The 6,023-nt window shown below is 37.6% G+C and overlaps 1 pseudogene; it reads left to right on the forward strand.

Moving 5' to 3' along the window:
- Positions 1–2,111: 2,111 nt before the first annotated feature.
- LOC109696891 (olfactory receptor 5J3-like) lies at positions 2,112–5,760 on the forward strand (annotated as a pseudogene).
- Positions 5,761–6,023: the final 263 nt, after the last annotated feature.

Here is a 6,023-nt window from a genome sequence, read left to right on the forward strand (position 1 = left end):
TATTGTCCAGGGCCCACAGAACTATCAACAGTGTTGACTTTCTCTAAATTAATAATTGTGAGGAAAGTGAAGTATGTTTGCATATGCATGAAGAGTAAAGACTGCGGTCAGGGAAACAATTAGAATGTAGGGGTAATAATCCAGAAAAAAGATGTTAAGTGCTGGGTGTGGGTACACACCTGTAATCCCAACACTTGGAAGGTAGAGGCAGGAGGATTGTGAGTTCAAGACCAGTTTGGGCTGCATGAGACTGTCTCAAAAAAAAGTGGTAAGTTACTAAACTCTAATTGTAGTAGAGAGGAAGTGCAAAGACAAAAAAAGGGGAAAATACTTAGGAACTCTTAGTAATTGGTTGGACTTGGATCTGACCAAACTGAAATGAAAATTGCATGAAAAACATCTCTTGCCTTTATTCCTTTTCTTATTTTATTTTTAAATTCTGAATTATATTTCATATAAGGTGAATGAAAAATGCTGTTTATCCTGGAAGTTTGTCATGCTGATGATCGAATCCAGGGCCGTATAGTTGTTCTACCACTGAGCTACATCCCAGCTTTTAGTTTTTTGTGACAGGGTCTCACTACACAGCTCAGGCTGGCCTTGAACTCATGATCCTGATGCTTCTACCTCCCAAGTGCTGGGATTGCAGGCATGTATCACCATGCCTGGTCACATGGAAAAATTGTACAAGTTGATAAATTTTACATATATTCACACCCATGTAATCACTACCCAGATTCCCATAACTTCAGAAAATTTCTGCATGTGCCTTTTCAATCAGTATCATCCAGAGAGGTAGCTATTGTGCTCACTTATCACCTATTGTTGAAGTTTTTTTGAATATTTAAAAATTTTAATTAACACATAAGTACATACTCATGGGTATAGTGAGGTGTTTCAGTGCATGCATACGATGGGTAGTGATCAAATCAGGGTAATTGTCATACTTATCACCTCAAACATTGATTATTTTTTACTGTCAGGAACATTTAAAGTCCTCTCTTGTAGATAATTTGAAATATTCAGTTAATTGTCCACCACAGTCATTCTACTGTGCTATAGAACATTCCTTCTTTCCAAATGTACTCCTGCACCCCTCTCTCCATACCTCCTCCCCACATCCTTCCCAGGCTGTCCTATCCACCATTGTACTCTCTATTGTCTGAGATCAACTTTTAAGTGTCTAGAAATAATTGAAAACATGTGGCATTTGTCTTCATGTACCTGGCTCATTTCACTTACCATAATGTCCTCCATGACATTCTTTTAAATAGAAACTAAACTACAAATTCTTTTATGTCTTGACATCTTTAATTCAAAAGAATATATTTTAGATTTAATAGAAAGTTAGTTATTGTGTAAATTATTTTTCCAGGAAACATGTAATGTTTGATGATAAATTTTGGTTTAATAGAGCTTACCTTAATGGGTAGCATAACTAAGTATGAATGAATAGTTAAAACTTTTTATATCTTTTAAATCTAAAATGATATCTACCACTTGTTAACCCAAGTGATAAAAACATAATCAGCATAGTTAAAAACACAAAGACTGAAATTTCTATTCAGAAATGGTAGACAGAGGTGCGCATATGTTTACATAAGAAAATGTTTCTTACAGTGTTTGTAGAGAATAGAGATGATCTGAACATTTAATCAAAGATATTGAATTTATTTCATATGATGGAATACAATGTATCTCTGAAAATCAAACTAAAATATTTTGCTATACATATATATCTCATAATACTTATCATTTTAACCAATTTTAGCCTATAATTCTGTGGCACATAAAATTTTTCATCATCTTCAACCTAAACTCTGGACCTATTAAACAACATTCCCAATACAACCCTTCTTTCAGCTGTTGGCTCTCTCTATTCTACTTTATATCTCTATGAATTTACCTGTTCTAGGAATTTCATCTGAGTAGAATCATGTATGTGTCCTTCTGTGTCTGGGCTATTTCACTTAGCATAATGTTTTCAAGGCCCAAACATATTTTAGTATATATCAAAATTTCATTCCTTTTTATGGCTCAATAATAGCCCATTGCATATACCATATTTAGTATCTGATGATGGACACTTGAGTTGTTTCTACCTTCTGACGATGATGAATACTGATGCTGTGAACTTGGGGGTTCAACAAGTATTTGAGTGTCTGCTCAGTATATGTATGTGTATATATATATATATATATATATACACACATACATATATATACATATATATATATATACAATTTATGTATAACTTTTTGAGAAACCACCATAGCAGTGGTTTCTGTGGATATCCAGATTTCCCACAGCAATGGTGCCATTTTATTTTCCCATTAGCAATTCACAAGAGTTCAAATTTCTCCACACTGTCATCAACATTTGTTAGTTTCCATTTTCTTCATTGTAGCCATTTCAGCAGATAAAAGGTAATGTATCTCATTGTGGTTTGATTTACAGTTCCCTGATGACTAATAATTTTGTGCATCTTTTCAAGTGCATATTTATGCGTCTTCTCTGGAACTCTGTTTAAGTCCTTTGACCATGTTTAAATTTGGTTGTTTTTATTACTGTTGTTAAGTTGTGGCCCTTTTTATATATTGTAGATATTCATTATTTATCAGATTTCTGATTTTCCAACATTTTCTTCCATTTTACAACTTGTCATTTTCCTTTTTTTTTTTCTTTTCTTTCTTTTTTTCAGTAGTACTGAATTTTGAACCCAGGGTTTCACATTTGCTAGGCAGGCTCTGCCACTTGAGCCATGCCTTCAGTCCTTTTTGCTCTTGCTATTTTGGAGATAGGGTCTCACTTTTTGCCCAGGCTGGTCTGGACCTCAATCCTCTTTTTCTACACTTCCCGCCATCACTGGACTGACTGGTACTCGCCACCATACCCAACATTTTTCCATTGACATGGAGTCTCGCAAACTATTTGCCCAACTAACCTAGAACTGCAATCCTCCTGATCTCAGCCTCCCAAGTAATTAGGATTACAGGTGTGAACCACTGGCACCCAGCTCATTTTGCTTTCTTGATAGCATCATTTGACAATACGTTTTAGTTTAGTGAAACATAATTTAATTATTTTTGTTGCTTGTACTTCTGGGTGTCATATCCATGAAATATGTGCTAAATCCAATGACATGAAGATTTTCCCCCAAGTTTTCTTCTGAGAGTTTTATAGTTTTAGCTTTTAGGTTTAGGTCTTTGACCCATTTTCAGTTAATTTTGTATATAAAATAATGTAAGTGTCCCACTTCATTCTTTTGCATGTAGCTATCCAATTTTCCCAGAATAATTTTTTAAAGAGACCACCCCTACCCCACCAAATCATCTTGGCATCCTTGCTGAAAATCAATTAATCATATATGTGAAATCTTACTTCTGGACTCTCTATTCTATTACCTTGATCTATATGACGGTCCTTATGCCAGTACCACACTATTTTAATCACTGTAACTTTGTACTAAGTTTCTAAGTCAGGAAGTATGAGTGATCCAACTTTATTTTTTCAAGATTGTTTTCCCTATTTGGGGTCCTTTTCAATTTCAAACAAATTTGGAGATAGGCTTTCGCATTTTTGTGAAATAAACGTTACTGGATACGGCAGCAGTTGTGTTGAATTCATAGATCACCATGAGTATTATTGACATGTTAGCCATGTTGAATCTTCCTATTGATGAACACAGGTTATTTAGGTTGTCTTTCATTTTTTAAGCAATATTTTATTGTTTTCAGTGTCCATGTCTTTCACTTTCTTAGTAAGATTAATTCTAGGCTGGCAGAGTGGCTCAAGCAATAAGAACCCCTGCCTAGCAAGTATGAGGCCCTGAGTTCAAACCCCCCTGCTGCCAAGGAAAAAAACGTAAGATTAATTCTAAACATTTAATTATTTTAGATGTATTGTAAATACAAGTCATTTCTTCTTGTTGTCTTTCTTTCTTTGAAGGGGGCATGTTTGACCTCAGGATCTCACATTTGCTAGGCAAGCACTCTACCATTTAAGCCATGCTCCCAGCTTTTTTTTTTTAGCTTTAATTATTTTTTGAGGCAGGGTATCATGCTCGCCTCAGGGCACTATCCTCTTACCTACTCCCACATACCATAAGCCAACACAGCAGGCTCCTGAAAGTGATTTCTTAACTTCCTTTTGGGATTGTCATTGAAAGTGTATAGGAACAGAGCCATTTGTTTCCTAGATGCAACTTTGCTGAACTTGTTTATTAGCTCCTGTAGCTTTCTGGTAGATTATTTTAGATTTGCTCTCTATAGGATCACAGGATCATATCATCTCTAGAGGTGGTTGAACCTCTCCCTTTCCAATTTAAAAATTGTGCTCCTAATATTTTAAAGTTATAGTGATGAGTATTTATATAAAGTGAAAAAATACAACAGAATACACTGAATGGCAGCATGGACTCTGATTCTGTAGATGACTGAATTAGCCTTTATAACTCTTCTTTTTAAAAAATTTTTTGCAATGAAAAGTTATTCCTTAGAAAAAAATTAGATGCTAACAAAAAAGGATAATGATAATAGGGATGTTGCTGAAATGGAAGAAAATGACCTGACACCAGTGCAAGGGTTAATAGCTTGCTGGCCTTAAGCAAGTCTCCTCTTATGCAAATTTGTGGGGGTTCCCTGGGCTGAGGTGGCTAGATCTATTGAGTGAGAAGTAATGATCACCCACAGGTCAGCACACAGGTGACCACTACACAAATCACTTTATGTCCAGCATTATCTGACCTGTCCTATGCAGATTTGCTAACCTATTTCAGGGTGTTCTCAGCACATTCTTATTACAGTTTCTTTGTAGTCTTTTGTAGCCGTGACATCATTTGAAATGAACAATCAAATATTCGTCACAAAATTCATCTTCTTGGGATTTTCCAACCACTCCAACCTACAGGGATTGTCCTTCCTGGTCTTCCTGGTCACTTACCTGATGACTGTCATGGGGAACATGCTCATAATAATGGCCACCAGGGTCAGTCCCACTCTCCACACCCCCATGGACTATTTCCTCAGACACTTGAGCTTCTTGGACATGTGCTACACATCCACCACCATCCCAGTCACGCTGCTGAACTTCTTCCAGGAGAAGAAGGCCATCTGCTGTGAGTGTTGCCTCTCCCAGATCTTCTTCGTGACATGTGCTGCCACTGAGGGTGTCCTATTGGCTGCCATGACTTATGATCGCTATGTAGCCATCTACTGCCCCCTTCAATACCCAGTCCTCTTGAGTGTGAAGGTGTGTGCTTGCTTGGTGACTGGGTCCTGGCTGTGTGGGTTAGTGAACTCTGTGACACACACAGTTCTGGCAGCCACACTCACTCTGTATAGGCCCAACCAGATCAACCACTTTTACTGTGACATCCCATTGCTCCTGAAGCTCCCCTGCTCAGACACCTCTGTCAATGAGTCAGTGCTCCATGTGGCCAGGGACACCATTGGTCTGAGCCCTTGCCTGTTTACTGCAGGGTCCTACATACTCATCATCTGGGCCATCCTTAGGATTCCCTCTGCTCAGGGCAGGAGCAAGACCTTCTCTACCTGTGCATCCCACCTCACTATGGTGGTGTCTTCTTTCGATCAACCACCTTCAATTATGACAGAACCAAAGAAGGCTATTCCCTGGACATGGACATCCTGGTTTCTGTGCTCTTCTGTGTTGTGACCCCCCATGCTGAACCCCATCATCTACAGCCTGAGAAACAAGAAGGTCAAGGGTGCCCTGAGGAAGCTGGCTGGAAAACATTGATTGTTTAGTGAGATCAGCCACTAGACAATGTTGTCTTTTTGTATTTGATATATTTTTATTAGTGCATAAGAATGGTACATAGTATTGGATTTCATTATGACATTTTCAATACAAGCATACAATGGATTTTGGTCATATTCACCCCCATTACTTTCTGTTGTTTTCCCTTTGTCTTTGAGTTTTCCCATTGCACATCCCTGTCAGTTTTCCTTTTACTTTCATGTTCTTCCACCCCCAAATGACACATATGAGAGAAAACATGT

This window comes from Castor canadensis, chromosome 12 (assembly GCF_047511655.1).
Source record: "Castor canadensis chromosome 12, mCasCan1.hap1v2, whole genome shotgun sequence".
Lineage (NCBI taxonomy): Eukaryota > Metazoa > Chordata > Mammalia > Rodentia > Castoridae > Castor > Castor canadensis.